This window comes from Dipodomys ordii, unplaced genomic scaffold (genome assembly GCF_000151885.1).
Source record: "Dipodomys ordii isolate 6190 unplaced genomic scaffold, Dord_2.0 Scaffold60, whole genome shotgun sequence".
Lineage (NCBI taxonomy): Eukaryota > Metazoa > Chordata > Mammalia > Rodentia > Heteromyidae > Dipodomys > Dipodomys ordii.
This window is the reverse complement of record NW_012267276.1, coordinates 1,842,094-1,863,161: the sequence shown is the minus strand read 5'-3', so window position 1 is coordinate 1,863,161 and position 21,068 is coordinate 1,842,094. Positions and strand designations below refer to the sequence as shown.

Below are 21,068 nucleotides of genomic sequence, written 5' to 3'. Positions count from 1 at the left end.
CACTTGAGCCACAGCGCCACTTCCGGCTTTTTTCTTTTTGCTTATGTGGTGCTGAGGAATCAAACCCAGGGCCTCATGCATGCAAGGCAAGCGCTTTACCACTGAGCCACCTTCCCAGCCCTCGGTGACTCTTAAGTTACTTGATATAGTATTAATTTCCTAGGACCAATATGTGGAATTTTGAGTTCCTAGAATGGTGGCTGCCATATCTAATGTTGGGTTGCTTATATTACCAGTTTTTACCTATAGTTTTATAAGTAATTGTTAAATTCAGTAAATTTTTAAAAAAATTATTTGGATTGAATTAAAAAATGTTATTATGAAGGTGATGTACAGAGGGGTTATAGTTGCGTAAGTCAGGTAAAAAGTACATTTCTTTTTGGACAGTGCATCCTAACCTCACTCTCTTCCCAGATCTTCCCTTCTTCCATCCCCACCCACAAGTTGTGTAGTTCATTTTCAACATAGTGTCTAATAAGTACCACATGTGTATTTGTTTACCCTTTTCCTTTTATTTCTGTGCCCTTCTTTACCCTCCCAAAGACAAATGAACAAACAAACAAAAAAAAACAAAAACAGCAATAAAATCTGTTTCCATTTCCTGGAGTGCTTTTCAGTAGATATTATATGGTCAGATGCACATAGGCATTGTACCTTTGTGTTACTGTCCTAAGAGTATCCTCCTTTGGTCTTACTGTGTGTGAATGTCTAGAGTCCTGTATAATTTATCATGTCCCAATGAATTTTAGATCCAACTTCTGCATATGAAAAAAAAACTTGTGCCGCTCATCTCTCTGAGATTGGTTTACCTCACTTAATATGATATTTTCTAGGTCTATCCATTTCCCTGCAAATGACATAATATTCCTTCTAATAGTTGTGTGGAACATCATCTATTATAGGGCGTCTGGGCTATTTCCATAGCTTAGCTATTGTGAATAGTGAAACAGTGAGCATGGTTGTGCAAATGTCTTCATGGTATCCTGGCTTTTGATGTTCTGGGTAGATGCCCAGGAGTGGTATATCTGGGTTGTAGGGAAAATATATGTTTAGTTAGTTTGTTTGTTTGTTTTGTTGGTGGGTCTTGAACTCTGGGCCTGGGCCCTGTCGCTGAAATCTTCAGCTCAAGTGGCAACAGTGCCACTTCTGGTTTTCAGGTGGTTAATTGGAGATAAGAGTCTCATGGACTTTCCTGCCCAGCCTGTCTTTGAACCACGATCCTCAAACCTCAGCCTCCTGACTAGCTAGGATTACAGGCATGAGCCAACGGCACTTGGCTTATGTTTAGTTTTTAGAGGAAAAAAAACTGTCCAAAGTGGTTGTACTAGTTTACATTACATCAACAGTACAATAGGGTTCCTTTTCCTTCCCATATTCCCTTCAATGTTTGTTGTTGTTTAAATTCATGATGTTGGCTAATCTAAATGGGGTGAGATGGAATCTCAGATAGATTGAGTTTTAGAATGTCTTTATTCCAAAGTGAACTATCCTGTTTGAAGAACAACAAAATAATATAAGGATAGTTTGAATTGAAAGGCAATATAATATTTTATCCAGATCCCAAGCTCTATTCTCTTTTTTAATACCTCTTGAATAGAAACATATTCTCTACTTAGAGTAGTTTTAAAAATGTTTAGGAAATGCTGTTTTAATAGGGCATATTAAACTTTTTTAATATTTCATTTCATTTCATTTTGAATTGTTATCACAGGTAGTGAAATCTTTTACCAGGAAAAAGAAAAGTAAGGATATGATATACAATAGAAGGAAGAAATTAATGTGCTGCTAATACTCAGAATAAAGTTTTAATTGATCTAGTAAAGGTACATGGACTATCAGCTTGCTATTTTTCAACTTTCAACTAATTACTAGAATTGAAAAATAACTTATTAAAGTGTAGCATTATTAAAAGTTAAGGATTTGAACTCTGTACTTGATATTTTGACTCTGTGTCACAACTGTGACAGTTGTGTATTGTGCTTGTGAATATTAATGTAGTAATCAGAAAGCCCAGTTTACTTGGGACAGTTTGTATGCTGGTCATCATGCCTTGATTAGTATATCCCTTTTAGATTAGTATTTGGCAGCTTCTATACAAATTGTCACAAATTGACAGACTTTACATGTTTTATTTTTTTCTTACATTTCTCTCTCTAGTTTATTTCTCTCAGTATTTCTCTCTCTCTTTGAATGTTAGAAATCAGATAGAATTTCTAATAGGTTAGAATCTCTTTCATTCAGTTTATTGGCAAATTTTAGTTTCTCATGGTGGTAGGGCTTGATTCCCATTTTATTTTTGCTTGTAACGTACAAATCAGGCCTAGGTTTTTAGGCAGCTGACTTTGGCACATTGATTTCTTCATTTTCAAAGTTAGCAACTTTGCAGGTTGATCCTTTCTGTGTGTTTATTTGAAGCTTTTTTTTTTTTCCTATAGCATTATTTTCTCTACTCATTCAATTAGATTGGGCTTTCTAGAACAGTAAAACTTATCTGGGGTTCTATTTCAAGGCCCACAAAACCTTTAATCATGTAAGTAAATCATAGGCTCCATCCTGCCTTCCATAGCTCTTTTACTAAGTGTTTCACTTTGGGCAAAGATTATATAGTAATCTATTTTCTTTTTTTTATTAATAAGTTTTTTTATTGTGAAAATACCATACGGAGAGGTTACAATTACATGAGCAAAGTGATGAGTACCTTTCTTATCGAGCATTGTTGCCTGCTCCTTTGTTTCCCCTTACCATCCCTGCCCTCCCATCTTCCCCGCCCTTCCCCCCCCCATTTAGATATGAGACCCTTGTCCATTGTATGGCTAGGAAAGATCTCCCAATCCGTGGGCTTTCTATTGATCTTGCTAGCTATGTCTTTTGCCATGCAGAAGCTCTGCAGCTTAATGCTATCCCATAAGGGTCTCTATTAAGAAAATTTCGGCCCGTGCCAAGGAGACCTAGGGTTTCTCCTATTCCGTCCTGTAATGTTTTCTGAGTGTCTGCTTTGACTCCAAGGTCTTTGATTCATTTGGAGTTGATTCTGGTGCAGGGTGATATATAAGGATCGAACTTTAGTTTTCTACAGGTGATTAACCAATTTTGCCATCATCATTTACTGAAGAGGCTGTCTTTCCTCCATTCTATTTTTTTTTAGCTCCCTTATCAAAGATTAGGTGGCTATAGTTCTGTGGGTTCATTTCTGGGTTTTCAATTCTTTTCCATTTGTCCTGAGGTCTGTTCTTGTGCCAATACCAAGCTGTTTTTGATTACTATGGCTTTGTAGTAGAGTTTGAAATTTGGTATTGATATTCCTCCAACACTGTTCTTTCTGTTAAGGCTTGTGTTTACTATTTGAGGTTTTTATTGTTCCATATGAATTTTTGTATTACTTGTTCTATTTCCTTGAAAAATGAGGTTGGAATATTGATACGTATCACATTGAATTTGTGTTGCCATTTTCACGATGTTCATCTTTCCAATCCAGGAGCATGGGAGGTGTTTCCACTTTCTAAGTTCCAGTTTTATTTCCTTTTTCAGGTTTTAAAGTTTTCATCATAGAGGTCCTTCACTTCTTCAGTTAATTCCTAGGTATTTTATTTTTTGTGGGGCTATTATAAAAGGAGTTGCTTTTCTGATTTCAGCCGCGCTCTTCTCATTGTTGACATACAGAAAAGCCATTGATTTTTGAGGGTTATTTTTATACCCTGTTACTTTGCCAAAGTTTCAAATCAGCTGGAGTAATTTGGGAGTAGGTCCATGGGATTCTTTAAATATAAGATCATGTCATCTGCAAACAGGGAGAGTTTTACTTCATCTTTCCCTTTTTGGATCCCTTTTATGTTTGTATCTTGTCTTATTGCTGGAGCTAATCATTCTAATTCTAAATTGAAGAGAACTGAAGAGAGTGGACATCCTTGTCTTGTTCCTGACTTAACAGGAAATGGCTTTAGTTTTTCACCATTAAATATAATGCTGTCCGTAGGTTTGTTATATACAGCCTATATTGTATTGAGGAATGTTCCATGGATTCCTAGTTGAGAAGTTCCTTTGTTGAGAAGTTTTGCATCAGTGTTCATCAAAGAGATGGGTCTATAGTTCTCTTTCTTTGATGAGTCCCTGCCTGGTTTTGGGATGAGGGTTATGATGGCTTCATAGAATGAGTTTGGTAGCGAGCTTTCTTTCAATTTCATTGAAAAGTTGGAGGAGTATTGGTGTGAGCTCTGCTTTGAAAGCCTTGTAGAATTCCACTGTAAATCCATATGGTCCTGGGATTTTCTTAGATGGGAGGTCTCTTATTGCTGTTTCTATTTTAATGCTTGATATGGGACTGTTAAGTTGTTTAACTCAGTTTAGTTTTGTTTGGCATGTTGAAATTTGCTAGGAAAAGGTCCATTTCTGCAAGGTTCTCAAACTTATTAGCATAAAGGTTTGAGAAGTATTCCCTTAGAATGTTCTGATGGTGATGTTTCCATTTTCATCTCTGAGTTTATTTATTTGGGTGTGTTCTCTTTTTCTGATACGATTTGCTAAGGGTCTGTCAATTTTGTTAATTTTTTCGAAGAACTAGCTCTTTGTTTTATTGCTTCTTTCTATAGTTTTTTTTGGATTCTAATTCGTTTAATTCTGATTTAATTTTAATTATTTTTTTCCATCTACTGGATTGGGGTTTATATTCCTGCTCTTTTCCAAGGAGGTTCAGATGTCTAATTAAATTGTTGGTTTCAGATCTCTCCAATTTTTTGATGTACGAACTCAGCGCTATAAACTTGCCTCTGAGTACTGTCTTTGCTGTGTCCCAGAGGAGCTGGTGATTTGTGTGTTCGTTTTTGTTGAATATCATGAACATTTGAATTTTCTTTCTAATCTCTTCCATGACCCACTGGTGATTCAACAGTGTGTTGTTCAGCCTCCATGTGTTACAGGACTTTCTTTGGTGGCTTTTGGTGTTGAGTTCCAATATTATTCCCTTGTGATCTGAGAGAATGCAAGGTATAACTTCAATGTTTCTGAATTTGGACAAGTTTGCTATGTGATCTAAAATGTGGTCTCTTTTGGAAAATGTTCTGTGTACTGCTGAGAAAAACGTGTATTCTGATGCTGCTGGGTGAAATATTTGGTAGATTTCTGTTAAATCTAGTTGATCTTATGCAGTTGTTTAGGTGTTCAGTTTCCCTGTTTATTTTTTGCTGAGTTGATCTTTGTAGTGGGGATAGTGGTGTGTTAAAGTCCCCAACAATTAATATCTTTTGATCTATATGAGATTTGAGGGAAAGTAGTGTTTCTTGGATAAATTTGGGTACTCTTGTTTGGTGAATAGATATTTAGAATTGTAATATCCTCCTGAAGGAGAGATCCCTTAATTAGTATGTAGTGACCTTCTTTATTTCTTCTCACTAATTTTAATTTGAAGCCTCTCTTATCTGATATTAGGATTGCAACTCTTGCTTGTTTATGGGGGCCATTTGCTTGGTAGATTTTATTCCAGCCTTCCACTTTCAGAATATGTTTTTTTCTATGGGCAAGTTTTGAGTCTTGAAGGTAGCAGATAGAAGGAGCCTGCTTTTTAATCCAACTAGAAGGTCTATGTCACTTAATTATAGAGTTAAGTCCGTTAATGTTGAGAGATAGGACTGAGAGGTGTTTGTTAGTTCCTGCCATGTTATCCACCTTCTTGGGGGCTGTGGCAACTGGGTTCTTCCTATGGTTCTTGGATTCTCAGTTTGGGTACAGTTTCTGGGCCTTTATTGTGGTCTTGTTTTTTTTTTTTTTTCTATATGTAGGACATCTTTCAAGTATCTTTTGTAGGGTTGGTTTGGTGGAGATATATTGATTTAGTTTTTCTTTGCTGTGGAAGGTTTCATTTGACCTTCGGTTATGAAGAATTTAGCTGGGTACAGTATTCTTGGTTGATAGTTGTTTGTCTTTAGGGCATGGCATACATCATTCCAGGCTCTTCTTGCTTTAATTGTCTCTGCTGAGAAATCTGAGGTGATTCTAATTGGTTTCCCTTTATTGGTGGTTTATCTTTTCTCCTTGATAGCTTTAAGGATCCTTTCCTTGGTCTGAGTTGATCTTGTGTGGATTATAATGTGAAGGTGGGATGTCTTGTTCTGGTCTGGTCTATTTGGGGTTCTAAAAGCTTCCTGTGTCTGAATAGGCCTATCTTTTTGCATGTTGGGAAGTTCTCTGCTAGGATCCTGTTAAATCTCCTAGACCATTAACTTCTGTCTCTAGGTATTCCTCTATATACCCATTATCCTCAGATTAGGCCTTCTGATCTTGTCTTATAAATATTGAATAGTTTTATCATATTTCATGGAATTGTCTTGGAAAGTTGTATGTTCTTTCTCTGTAATATCTAGGTTGTCTTCAATCCCCGAGATTCGATCTTCTGCATGGTCTAATCTACAAGACTTTCTACTTGGTTTTTATTTCTTTTTCTCCTACTTGGTCGGCTTTGATGGCTTCAAATTTTTGTTAGAGCTTTGTTTTAGATCTTGTATGAACTTCTTTACTTCCTTAATTTGATGTTCATTGTTTGTTCTCAAATCACTTAGTTGATTGGATATGGTTTCCTTGGACTGCCATTCCTTCTGTCGGGCTCCATTCAGCATTCCCTTTGTAGTCTCCCTGAATTCTTTTAGCTGTCTGTTTTTCCATGAATGTCCCTATTGGTCTTGGTCTATTCTCATCTTGATCTCACAATTCCTGTATTAGTCTTTGATTAACTTCCTCATGTTCATGCAATTCCTGTGTTTCTCTTTGTTCTCAGCCCGCTCACACAATTCCTGTTTCTTTTGACTGTTCTTAGCCTGTTCAAGTAATTCCTGTCTTTCTCTTTGACTGGTCTCAGCCTGCTCACTCAATTCTTGTATTTATCTTTGAGTAGCTTCCTCATGCTCACAAAATTCCTGTATTAATCTTTGGTTTGCCCACTCTTTCTTGCTATCAAGCTTATATTGAGTCCTTTGCAGGTTTTCAATCACCATGTTTACCAGTAGTGCTTGTAGAGCTTTTTGGGAACTCTTTTCTGGATTATTCATTAACAGTTCTGTTCTATCACCTGATTATCATGAGTGGGAGTTGAGATATCCGGACTTGCAATTTTTCTCGTTTCTCTGGCTTGTTCTGCCCATTTGGTATGAAAGTAACACCAATTTTGTCCCAGAACACTATTTTAAGGCAAGCATCAACCAGAGTTGCACAGTCAAAATGGCTGCAGATACAATCTAGTTCAACAGATACAATCTATTCAACATCAAACAACTTACGATTAATGGGCTAAGAACAGCAAAGATTTGGCAAGCCAGATATTATTAGGTTTAGGGAACCTAATAATGGGGAAAAATAGGATTAGCAGGATGTGGAGAGGTGAAAGGAGAGTGAATTTAACGAAGTCCTAATCTCAGAGAGATTAGGGGGAATGGGTAGATCCTGTATCTCCCCTGTGTCCATAACCTGGTTCCTGGTGGAATCTCTGTTCTGCTTGTGGTGTTTGGTTTTCCTGTGGCTTCATTGGTTTCTTAACTCAGTTTGTTTGAGCAAGCAGAAAAATGCCCTGTGTTACCCAGGATTTTGTGATTCCCCCCCCTCCCCCCAGGCTAATTCAGTGGGAGGGAGATCTGCTTTGAGTATCACAAAATGGGGAGATGGCTGTTTCCTCCACTTTGGAGATGCTGTCTGGAGGCTAGGTTCTGGGTAGGGTTGAACCCTTTCACCAAACAGTAGTTTTTCTCTGAGGGGCTAGCTCCAGAGATACTCACAAAGCCCAGCCTGGAGCCATTCTCAAGGTTTATGTTTACTGAGTTTCAATAATTTTTCTAGGCTGCTGAAGGGAGCTGTAGCCTCTGGCTCTGTTTATCCAGTAAAGAAAGTCATTCCTCCTGGACATAGCTTCCACCCCTACTTGGGGTGACTTTCCCCAGGGTGGAGCTGAGCCTGGCAGGTCAGGTCAGGTTCCTGTGATCTGCTAAATGACTTTTTTGCATTCTTCCAAGGCCTAAGTTGGAGCTAGCTGCTCAGCTAGGCCTTTGTCAGTGTCAAAGATGGAGATCTCCGGCTGTGCAGGAGAGGTGGCCTTTCCTCCTCTGCTCCCTGAGAAGGGGTGAAGACGGCAGGCTTCTATTCACGCCATGTCTTGTTTACTGGGCTATCTCTGGTCTGCGGTCTGCAGGATGAAGATATTTGCTCCTTGTCAGTTCTTGCTGGTGTTGAGTAGAATCCGCTCCCCCACTGTGTCTGGCGCCTTTGTCCTGGACTCTGTTGTAGGTATGGCGGCTATGGCTGTTGCTGCTGCAGCTGCAGTGGCTACAGCCGTGGCTACCAGCAAGTGCTTAGATCTGTCTCCTTGCTTGGATTTTCCCTCTCTGGCCCAACTCTCTGTACTGTGATGGCACACTTGGTGTAATTCTCTGTCCTAGGATGGATCACTGGAACACTAAAACTGCTTTCTATGCATGAGCATGTTTAGCCTCCAGCTTATCCTCTGCCCTCTTCCTCCGAATCCCTGGTAATCTATTTTCTGAGTACCCAGTTTGATTTCTTAAAATATGAAGAAAAACTAACTTTCAGGGTTCTTCAAATTTAACTTCATTTTTTTTCTTTTGTATTTCCTCTCCTGCTTCCCTTTTATACCATTTCAAAGGTACTACACGTTCTCCAGTCTCACTTTCTAGATTTCAGGAAGTAAAGAGGGCATGACTTGTTTTGATAGAGCAGACACCTATCATATTACTGCACATACCAAGCTTTTCCATTAATGCTTGACAGTGTTGTATTCTTCAGTGTTAGTGACATAGTAACAGGCAAATCTTGAAGTTATAGTCATAGGAAGAAGAGGAATTAAGACATGATTTTTTCCCTTCTACCTTTACACTTTATTTTATATTGAAAATATAAACTAATTAAGTAGTTGTTACTTTATAGAAATCATTCTGCTTAACACAGTTGCCTTTTAATAAAGTGCTTGAATATTTGTTTCCTGTTCTTGAAATTTTTTTTATTTATTAGATTAAACTGCATCATTTGGAGAAAACACATGTGTTTTAGAATCAAATTACCATTACATATGTACTTCTCAACTTAAATTTTCAGCTTGGAAAGTTATCCTAAGCATATAATTTGTATTCAGATAGATAAACTTCTATGTTGCACAGTTTTAAAAAAGACCAATTTGTGATTTTAACCCTACATCTTATTTTAATAAATAAAATAAACATTTGGTATTTGCTAATAATTTATACTTCTCTCATTAATAATAAACTTAAAAGTAGTTAGGTGCAGTAGGGTTTGATGTTAAACCAACTCAGCCAATATACCACTAAAGTTAATTTCTTTCTCTTCAGTTTACAATGACAATTTTACACTCCATTTGCTGTCAGTGAAAATGTAGGCAGCATCTATTCCATGTATTTATAATCACTGAGTTCACTGTATCATACAGGAAAAATACATTAGTATGCCATATAGTAAAGTCTAACACATAAACAACTACTTAGCATTTTCAAGAATGTATCTGACTTATTGATTGGCTTAAATATCTTTTGGTAGAGTGAAATACCACACAGAGTGCATACATTCATTTACTTTTCAGAGCAAGTGCTTCTTGTACTGATGAAGGAGTTTCTCTTCGCTTTATAAAGCTTACCTATTTCCATTGGAATTTCTGAATCTTGACACAATTAAATTATTTCTAGGGTTCTTCATATAAAGTATACTCTGGAGGAAAACAATTTTTGAAAACTTATTATATTTAAGTTTATTTACATTTATGTTTGGGATGTTCCATGCGCAGTGTGAAGTTGGGACTTTTCATAATTTCTGTTTTTCTTTATGAACACTATGATCCTTGGCAGGCTCCATGCTATAAATTAGTCTCAAATAGATGGTGTATGTATTTTTTCAATAATATACTTGTTAAGACTTTTTTCATCTCAGTACTTTAATTAGAAAATAGTAAAATATAGTGTGTAGTTTACTTCTGTATTGATCTAAAACTTGAGAAGTGATAGTAGGAGATCATATAGGTAAGAAGAACATAGAGGAAGTATGTGGTGTTGACCTAAATCATTAGCGAGCACATACACCTCTGTTCTTTTTTAGGAGAACAATATTATATTAAATGTAAATTCATTTTTAGGCATATTGTTATGTTAGCTTTAATGTTTCTTTTAGTGAATTGAGTAAGATTTCATATTTCATAGGTATATTATTTGGAAGTTGGAATAGCCATTGAAATTATTCTTGGAAGAGTGGCAAAGTACGTAGTGAGACAAAAAATAGTATTTACAAATGTAATATGAAAAACATAGGAAAAAGTTACATAGCAAAAAGTTACATAGGAAACTTCTTAATGTAAATATGCCTTGTCTCTTCTCATACCTGTCCTACCATTCTTTGTCCAATGGCAAATGAAGAGTGTTTTTCAGACTATTGTGTAACCTATTATAACTGTTGTGTAACCTATTAAAACAGCTTTAAATTTTGAATAAAATTGATGTAAATATGAGAAGGAAAGAGACTATTAATCACCTTTTAAATGACATAAAAAGCTATGGTAAAAATCACAGGCTGGTAAAGGTACATTAAGGAGTAAAATCCCTAAATTCAGATGTGAATTTTAAGCACAGGGTGGTTGTCTTCTGTATACTTAACTGTCGTATATTTTAGTCAAAGTGTAATTTAGACTTTAGAAGTAGTGAATATGGCTTTCATATTTTTTTATTTGACTTTTAGCATGTATACCAATGAACTACTACTACTGGACTCTGGTTTTGATGGGTATATATGATGTATAATAATGTACAGTAATGAAAACAATATATCCTGTCTACTGGACTCAGGTTTTGATGGGTATACATGGACTATGAAACCAAATACTACTGAAATAATTCATATGCTCATCCTCGGATTGTCTTTATGGTGTGCCTTACTTTCTACTACTAAAAAACTATATTTAGTGGTAAAATTCAAATCATTCAAACACATTTGAGCATGTTTTACATGCTGTAGTGTACTGAGGACTTTCAAGCTTAGATTGTAAAACAAATGTATTATTATTTTTATTGAGTATATTTGTCAGATTATTATAGTCTTAAAAACTTAATTTGATCATAGTCCTAGCATTTTTACAGAAAGCAATTTATTGTATTTTTAATAAAAGTCTTTTGACAATTTTAAGTATTTGAGAAAATTTTCTGCTGCATTTTTTTCTTCATGGGCAGTTTCGTAACATTTTTTGGTAGTTAAAAACTATAGCACAGGCCAGGCCCTGATGGCTCACACCTGTAATCCTACCTCCTCAGGAGGCTGAGATCTGAGGATTATGGTTCAAAGACAACCTGGGCAAGAAAACCAGAAGTGGTGCTGTGGCTCAAGTGGTAGAGCACTAGCCTTGAGCTGAGAGTTGAGGGACAGTACCCAGGCCCAGAGTTCAAGCTCCATGATGACAAAACAACAACATCAACAACAACAAAAACAACAAAAAAGAAAACTATAGCACAGATTGTCTGTTTGTAAGAGAACTTTGGCTTTTAAGTTCTAAAATAGTAGAAAAAATATTTTAGACTTAATTATTTTAAAAAACTATGTTTAGAAATAGAAGTAAAAAAGCATTTGTAATCTTATAATTTTTTATTATTAGGTATGCTTTTTATTTTGCTTTTAGTAACTTGTAATTTAAGATTGCAGTTATTAGGTGTATTTCTGCATTTTATATATTGCTCCCAGATGCTACAGTATTAGTTTTTATCACTGCATATTTTATGAAATGTCAGCCTTCTGTTGGCTGTTCAAGCAGCATTGTTAGTGATCAAATACACAACATAAAGAGGAATCTAAACAGTTGGCTTATCTTTGTCCTTCATTGTGACAAAAATACTACATAATTACTGTATTAAAAAAGATAAAATTTGCCATCATGTAACATGAAAAGAAATAAATGCCTTTGTTTTTAAGGGAAACAAAATAGTAAGATTTTTAATATCATGACCCCTCCCCCTGCATTAGAAGGACATACAATGTCTAACTTTACATTTTTTTTCTAAGGAATTAGGGTAATAAGGTCATGTACAGACTAGTTCATAGGAAAAACAGCCTAGTGTTTGATATAAGAAGTTAGACTTAATTTTGTCACATAAAATATATTTTATAAAAGTGACTAGTAGTTTATTTTTGTGTTTATTAATTGCATATAAGTTTTATTTCAGTGTTTGATTGAATTTACCTACTTTCGTAGTTTAAAACTTTTTTGGTTGGTTTACATGTTCCTTTTTTATTTCAGTGATTTCAATAGCAGGATTACATTGTAGAAAGGAGATAAAAAATTTCCAAGCCTGAGAGAAATCTGTAAGAATAAAAGTCTTGAATGATTTTGATCAGCTGTTGTATATGCCCAACTCAGCAGTTGGTTCAATCAATTTTGTTTTGAGATGGTTTTATTAAAATGAGCTGCTGCTTTCAGTAAATCATTGAGAAAGATTCTTGCTTTTTATACATGTCTTTTTTGGATGGAGGCAGGGTCTCAAATTGCAACCTTTAAGCCTATAAAACTGGCAACAATTCCTTACTCTCATGAAAGTGTGTTTCTGTTTTGTCCAAGTGGGCATTTGGAAACAGAGAATGTAGAATGAAGATTTAGATTGAGTTTGTAGTGAAGTACTAGATCTAATTTCAAAATGGTCAGAAAACTATAAGATATAAATACCTTTAATTTCTCGTAGAATTTCTATTTTTATAAATAAATGAAAAGTAATTGCTTTTCTATGAAAGAATTAAATCTTCAGATAGCAGTTCGAAAGATTGTATGTGTGTGTGCTGATGTTGGATGTGGTAAGCTATAATTCCAGTGTTCATTGAAGCAGTAGTTATTCACACCTGAATTTCTGTGTGTCTTAGAGTTGGCTGGCTTTTAATCTCAAATTCATAGGCTTTTAGAATTTAAGCAATCACAGTTAGACACAAGTAGCTACTTTGTATTTTTGTAGAAAGCTTCATGTTACCCTGCTAGTGTTAAGCAGTTATTTTCTTTTGGGCATGGTAGTGTTTTACCAAGTTCCCAGAAATCCTGTAGCTGTAGCAAGTATCTCCACTGTGTGTTTTGTTGTGTACTTTCTAGATGCTCAGAAAAGCATTCTGTGGTCACATAAATTAACAAAGCACTGAATACTTTCTTCATAGTATACGTATTAAAGGATTTGAAAATGAGATGTAACATTTCATCTCAACATTAAATTTATGTGACCACAGAATCCTTAAAGATAAAACAAAATAGCCTGTTTTTTTCTTCATAACTCTTTTTAATAGCAAATGGTATCATAGATTGAGATCTTAGGATCATTGTGCTTGCTGTTACTTTTTCTTTTAATACCCTCTTAGAGAATGGAGCCAGGAAATAATGGATTTGTGTAAATGGATACACTCACACACACATATGTATCAACATCAGTGTGGATGTATATGAACATACTCCAAAACATACAAATACTTTTTTCGAGATTGGCTAGTTCAAATCACTGTCTTTAATTCTAATCCTTCTCCATAGGGATCTTCCTTGCCTTTTCCTTCACTGTGAGGCCCTTGGCTTCCAACAGAATCAACCCATTTAGTTATTCACTTAACTCAGTATATATCTAAAATTGTTTCAAAACTAGCACATTTCACTACTAAGAACAGTCCTACTAAAAAGACTTCACGATATTCTCATCACCCCACTCATTTCTATGTCTATATAATAAATTGCTGTACTTAGAGTTATTTGGAATTGTTCCTTCTTAGAAGTGTGGATTTAGTTTTAATTTGAAATGTGTTAGTCCACTAATTTTAGTTGTTGTGTTTTCTCCCATCTCCTTGAGGATCTGTTTTTGTTTGTTTGCTTATTTTGTCTGATGATATTTGACATGGCCAGATCTATCTATGGAACTGTTATTTTTTTTGTGTGTATAAATTTATCACTTGTTTTTCAAAAACAATACTGTACAGAAATTTCTATCTTCTTATTTTGTTCAACTCCATTCTTTATTGTGAGAAACCTATTTATTTGAAAGTTTAGTTTATATAGACATGAAGCTATATGTTCTTTCCTTTCATATTCATATATTAATTTGCATTTTACTCTTTTTATTCATTAGTATCTCTTAGAAATCACTCCTGGTTAGTTCATAGTGATTTTCCTTATCTTTTTTTTTTTTTTTGCCAGTCCTGGGACTTGAACACAGGGCCTGGGCACTATCCCTGGGCTTCCATGTGTTCAAGGCTAGCACTCTACCACTCGAACCACAGCATCACTTCTAGCATTTTCTGTGTATATGGTACTGAGGAATTGAACCCAAGGTGTCATGAATGCTAGGCAAGCACTCTACCGCTGAGCCACATTCCCAGTCCCTTCTCATTCATTCTTATAGCTGTTCATGACTTTATTGTGTGTATCTATGAGTTATTACTCAACTAATTTATTTTTGTGTAAGCTCCAAATATTTTGCAATTAAAATATTTGGATAAGTTTACATATTCAGTACAGATTCAGTTCAAAGGAAGAATGCTTATGTAGTTCTATCAGATACTGCCTACTTCCTTCGCATAGAAATTGTGTTATTTTGCTGTTCCACAAACAGTATGATAATGCCTGCTTCCCAGCCTTCCAAATGCAGTATACTGTGAAGCATTTGGATTTTTGTAAAATGATGCTTACGTTATATATTTCAATATTCATTTAATTAGATTCATTTTATTAGTGGAGTTGAATATTGTTTTCTGTGTATCAGAGCCATTTTCATAAGTTATTTGCTATTTTCCAAATTGGCTTAAAAATTTCTTGTAAAAATACTAGGTATTTTGTTTGATATGGATTGCAGATGTTTCCTCCCTCCATGTCATCTGTCTTTTGGTTTTCCTTGTGGTATATTTTGTCATGTAAAAGTTTTATATTTGAATATTAGTTCTAGCAAGGTAGGCTTTTATAAATAAAAGAATATAATATTAAAAAATTACTTGTATAGATTTTCTCATGTGTGACACATGGGGAAAGATAATGAATTCTATGTATGATGTATTGAGTATAAGGACCTGGTATGGATAATTAGGTGAAGACTTTTAAGGAACGATTGGAGGTTATGAGTAGGTTATTTCTCCAATGATAACTCTACTTGAGATATAATTCCTTAGCACAGTAGTGAGAAGTCCTTTGAGGCAATGAACAGCTGATGGGAAAGTCTTTGCTGGATCTTGGGATGTAGGCCCTGAGCCAAGGGTAGAAATACATAATTATGTATTATATGAAGTATAACACATGTATATAATAAATGTATAGTATACATCTATTACACACATGTACCTATGCCTCCCTCCTTCCTCCCCCACATAATGGGAGAAGGCAAATTGCCAAGGATAGATCTGTTAATAAGGTGGCAGCATCAGGAAAAGTGTCACAGTCAAAAACTGACTGGTTGATTGTAGGAAAGAACAATTTCAGAATAAACAAGATGAACACTGTTTTAGGAAGGAGTTTTGGTTATTAAGACTACAGTGTAATCAAAGACTATAAACACTTCAGAAAGGGCATTCATTACACCATTAAGAGAACAATTTCAGTGATTATGAAAGGGCAAGAGTCATATAACAAGGGGTTTGCTTTGTCAAAATCATGTTGAAACAAAGTGCCCCATACAGAAAATTGGGAAGAGTTTGACAACATAGGCCAGTATGCTTAAATAAAGTTTGTAAAATATAGAAGAAATGATAATTTCAAAAATCTATCATGGATTAGAAACTGAAGTTAGAGATGAGAATTGAAAAATCTATAGGCACTTTTGAATGCAGTAATGTAGTAAAGCATGTAGTAAAACATTTTAGATTTTCAGACATTACGGAAGCCAAGATGGTAAATGGCTGGTAAAAGAAATTAGAAGTAAGCTGCAGGAATACCACTGGAGGCTGCATGGCTGGACAGGTTCTGGCATAGTACTCTTATTTTGACATCTTCAAGGAGGTACTGCAAAGAAATATTGTAATTGTGGAAACAATACAGATTCTCTGAGAAAGGAGACAAATTAAACCAGTTTTATCAAAACTAAGTTATTAATACATTGTTTAATATAGTTGGTCAATCCTAAGAAAGACTTATTAACTCCACAAAGAAGACATTATTACAAATGAGGTCAAACTTACTTCACTTAATATAATTTTTTCCCCCAAGTCTTTACATTTCCTTAGGAATTGGGCAATGTCATTCTTTCTGATAGAAGCATGAAATTTCATTGTGAATTTATACCACAATTTCTTATGTCTATGATAGTCCTAGCAGAGGATCACAATAAGTCAATAGCTATGCACATATGACCATATAAAATGATCCTAATTGAGAAAAGGTTCAATAAGATGATGTTAAGTGAAATGAACTCCAAAATAGGGACACAAGTGTTTTTTTTCTTTCTTGCTATTGTTTCTAATGTATTTATAAGGTACCATGTAATTTTTTTTTTTTTGCTTTGTATGTCCCTCCCCCACGGTGTAACCCTGTTTTCACTGTATTTGATTTTTAATTTGGAGAGGGGAAGGGAAAAAACAAAATGTTTAAATAGGGATACAGGTTGACCCATTGCAACAATGATAAGTACAAGACGTTATGTCGGAAAATGAACTTTACAATTTAGGCTGGGATGTGGCGGGTGGGGGGAGTGCAGCTGAGGAGGTGGAAGGGAAGGGATGGTAGGGGAAAAACAAAGGAGGCACAATGCTGGATAAGAAATGTACTCATTACCTTGCTCATGTAACTGTAACCCCTTTGTACAGTATTTTCACAATAAAAAACAATAAAAAAAAGTTGTGATGATGGGATTAGGTGCACCACCCTAAAAGCAATGCTCCCAAATGACGTGTACATCTCATTGTTGCAATGGGCCACCTGTATCCCTAGTTAAATGATTTGTATTCAAATGTTCCAGATTTTTGAAGAGATAAATTTCATTTTACTTGATCACATTAAGGTAGTTTTTTTATGTGCAATATAAATTTGTTTTAATTTTTAAAATCATGAGTAGTATTGAATTTTACCAAAATAATTTATTTGAATATGTTAAGATTATGTTACAGTTTGTGTCCTAATGGGTCATCTATTATGTGGGAAACAGATTAGTGTTTTCTGGATCCTTAGGCTATGGAAAAACTGAAGCTCTTTAGTAGTCAGCAGAAATAAAGCTGAATATGGGTTGAAAGGGCTCGATGAATTTGCAAGTGTATTGAAACATTTAAAATTTTTTTTCTCTTTAAACTCAATCTTAGATTCTTTGCTTTTGTAGTCTGATAACTGTCAGTTTCAAACACTAAAAGAAAACATTTATAGCTATATATAGCTGTATTAAGTTGCATTAAGTTACTTTTGTGAATATAGAAAGATTACAATGTGGATCTAGATTAATATAGAGTTGGAAATGGAAGAGATTATAGATAATTATGGAAAGCCTGAAAATGGATTTAATTTGTAAACCTTTTTTATTTCACTACCCTATGCAGAAATTTAAGAAATTTTTGCAGCACATACTGTTTATTAAGAAAATATTTTATGTTATAGTTTGTCTTAATGAGTTGTATTTAATCCATCTTAATGCTTTTGTTTTAAATTTCTTATTAATAATGAAGATTTTAAACTTTTGTATTTACCTGCTATTTTAGAACATTTTTATGGGAAATTAATCTGTATATTACCATCTAGAGAAAATGTTCTAGAAAATAGCTGATGTGGTTAGATTTAGGCTACTCATTCTCTTCAGGTAAAACTAAATCAGCAGTGAGGGGATTCAGTTTTCCTATTGCACAACATATTGAGAACCAAAACTTCCTTTGGTTGAAGGTGTTACCCTTTATCAAGAATTTTCTTGAAAGCCAGGCACTGGTGGCTCATGCTTATAATCCTAGCCACTCAGGAGGCTGAGATCTGAGGATCATGGTTCAGAGCCAGCCAGGGCAGGAATGTCCATGAAACTCTTATCTCCAGTAAACAACCAGAAAACCAGAAGTGGCACTATGGCTCAAATGGTAGAGGACTTGCCTTGAGCTGAATAGCTGAAGGACAGTGCCTAGCCCCAGAGGGTCAAGCCCCACAACCAACAACAACAACAAAAAGAATGTTCTTGGGAATCTGTGATATAGTTTACTATTACTGTTATTGCTATTATTTTTTATTGTGGATGATTTGGTTCAATAAATCTAATTTGGTTTAATAATCTATGCTTTGTGAAAGTATATGATTTGATCTTTATAAGATTTTTAAAGTTAGAATTAAACTTTATAAAACTTTATTATAAAATATATGTTTAGATTTGAGATGGCTCAAGTGGTAAACCACTTGTCTGGCAAGTTCAAGACGTTCAGTTCAAATACTAGTACTAAGCAGTAAGCCTTTTATTTTGCATTATCATTAATTAAATCTTGTGCTTCACAGATTGCAGGTAACCAATGATTAAGTAAAGACTACCAAAAAATATGTATCATAAAAATCTTTTTGTGAAAATTAGCTGTTACTAAGGAGCTTCTGATTAGGCCAGGAAGAAACATTAGAGTAATGATCAAATGATTAGAGCTATTTTACTTGTGTTATAGTCTATCTCAAACACAATTTAACTGTATTATTATTACTACTTTTTTGGTATTGGGGATTCAATACATGCCACTTTGTCACTGACCTGCATCCCAGGTTCTCTAACATGGTTTGGAAGGAAGGGACTTGCAGACAAATGTGCATAGAACTAGAGATCAAGCTCATATGATTCAGGGCACCGGAATCAAATACAGTGACAAGAGGGGTTATACCATGGGGGAGGAACATACACAAGAAACAAAATATTCACCTAGTACATTTTAAGTACATTAAAAACAACAGCTGGGAAGTTGGCTCAGTGGTAGAGCGCTTGCCTTGCATGCCTTATGCCCTGAGTTCGATTCCTCAGCACCACATAAGCAAAAAGAAAAAAGCCGGAAGTGGCTCTGTGGCTAGAGCGCTAGCCTTGAGCTGAAGAGCTGAGGGACAGCGCCCAGGCCCAGAGTTCAGGCCCCACGACCGACCAAAAAAAATATAAATAAATAAAATAAAAAAAATAAAAACAATAGCAAGAAAGATAAAACCTTGTGTCCCTATCTTGGGTTCATTTCACTTATTAGCATCATATCTTATATGGTCATATGTACATAGCTTTTGACCTTTTCTGCTTGTCCTAGACATACACTAGTTTTGCAAATAAGAGAAACCATGGGACCTATATTACTTTGGGCCTGGCTTATTTCACTTAATATATTTTTTTTCCCAAGTCTTTCCATTTCTTAACAAATGGGGTGATGCCATTCTTTATGATGGAGGCATAGCATTCCACTGTATATATGAATCACATTTCTTGATCCATTCAAGAAAGGGGCATCTGGGTTGGTTCCATATCTTAGCTATGGTAAATAATGGTGCAATAAGCATAGTTGTGCTGGTAGCTTTAGTATGATCTCATTTATGATTGTTTGGGTAAATCCCCACAAGTGGGATTGCTGGATCATAGGGGAGCTCTATGTGTATGAAGTCTGTTGAGGAACTCAACCAGATATTTTTATGTCATGTAATTAAACACATTAAACCCTGAAACATTCTAGGGTTTTCTGAAGCACATTTAAGATGTTACTACTTTCTCCTGCGTGTTTGACAGTTTCAATTGTAATGTTTAATATTTAATACAGTATATATTGTAGGTTAAGAGCCTGCCTTTTGTTGTTGTTGTTGGTGGTGGTGGTGAGGCTTGAACTCAGGGCCTGGGTGCCATTCCTGAGCTCTTCTTTGCTCAAGGTTAATACTCTACCACTTTGAGCTATAGCACCACTTCCAGTTTTTTGGTGGGTAGTTGGAGATAAGTGTCTCATGGACTTCACTGCCCCGGCTGACTTTGAACTTCAGTTCTCAAATCTCAGCCTTTTAAGTAACTAGGATTACAGGCATGAACCACCAGCGCCTGTTGAGCCTGACTTTTGAAAACAATATGATATGCCAGTAACACAGTCATACATGCCAAGATTACCTAAAATTATTAATTGTGTGAAGCTTCAGAAGGGTGCTTGAGTTGGTCACCTGGCTTTGAAGGGATCTTACTCCAAAGAGAGGTCCCAGTTTAGAATCTAGTTTTGAGAACAAATATACTAACTAAAGTGTTGAGTTAGGGGCTTGTGAAGTCTGAGACTAAGTAATCCTATAATATCATGGTTCTTAGCTAATTGATGCTGAGTAAAGTTATGATAGCTTGAAGGCACAAATCATGATTGTATTTAGCATAAATCATGATTGTATTTATACAGTATATACAGCCTACTGAGGATCGAAATAAAGTAATCATAGTCAAAAGAAATTTTCACAATGTTTTTGAACTCAGTTCTAAAATTAAGAATTAAAACAATTTACTAATGTGGTTCTATTTATATGTAGTGCATACTGTGTACACAATAGGGTCATTTTTTTCTTGAAAGCTCTTTTACCATCTACTATTTTGTAGGAGCTAGAAATAGTGACTTAATTTGAAACTTACTACCCCATTTTAAGTTATTCTGACTAAAATGTTCTACATTTTAGAAGAAGTCTAGTCATCTCTAGGGAGTGATGAGTTCATAAAGAACTTTTGAAATTTCTTGTATGTTAGACAGTATTAGGGGTTAAACTCAAGGACTTGATAGCCAGACAAGCACTGTACTATTTGAGCGATAAGCCCAACAGCTTCTCTCATCCCAAACTTAAAAAGAGTTTGAATTGATGTTGTGCTAACTTTTTCTGGGCTAGCTTTGAATTTAAAATCCTTCTATCTTTGCCTCTACTGTAGTATCTGAGAATATAGGTGTATGTACTACCACGGCAGGGTTAAGAAACAATTTCTTTGAAATTCTTTCCATCTGTGGTTTGGAGAGGTGGAAATAGTTCACAGATTTGAGTTTTGCAAGAATTTTGTTACTATGTAGACAGAGGTTAGTAATTTGTTTTGGAAGAAATATTCAGGCATTTATTCATTGTCCATTTATACACATGAGTCAGTATGTAATTTGTCTGGCCAATCTCCACATTGGCTTTA

At 35.2% G+C, this 21,068-nt stretch overlaps 1 protein-coding gene across 3 annotated transcripts in view; it reads left to right on the top strand.

The window, feature by feature from the left end:
• Tbc1d5 (TBC1 domain family, member 5) overlaps window positions 1–21,068 on the top strand; it is a 424,595-nt gene that overhangs the window by 24,239 nt on the left and 379,288 nt on the right. Inside the window, exon 1 of one of the 3 annotated variants that reach the window (XM_013022144.1) lies at window positions 15,928–15,973. The exons of the other annotated variants lie outside the window; for them this stretch is intronic. The gene's annotated coding sequence lies outside the window, so the exon portion shown is untranslated. Of the gene's footprint in view, window positions 1–15,927; window positions 15,974–21,068 lie in introns of those variants that run through there. 3 annotated transcript variants of the gene reach the window in all.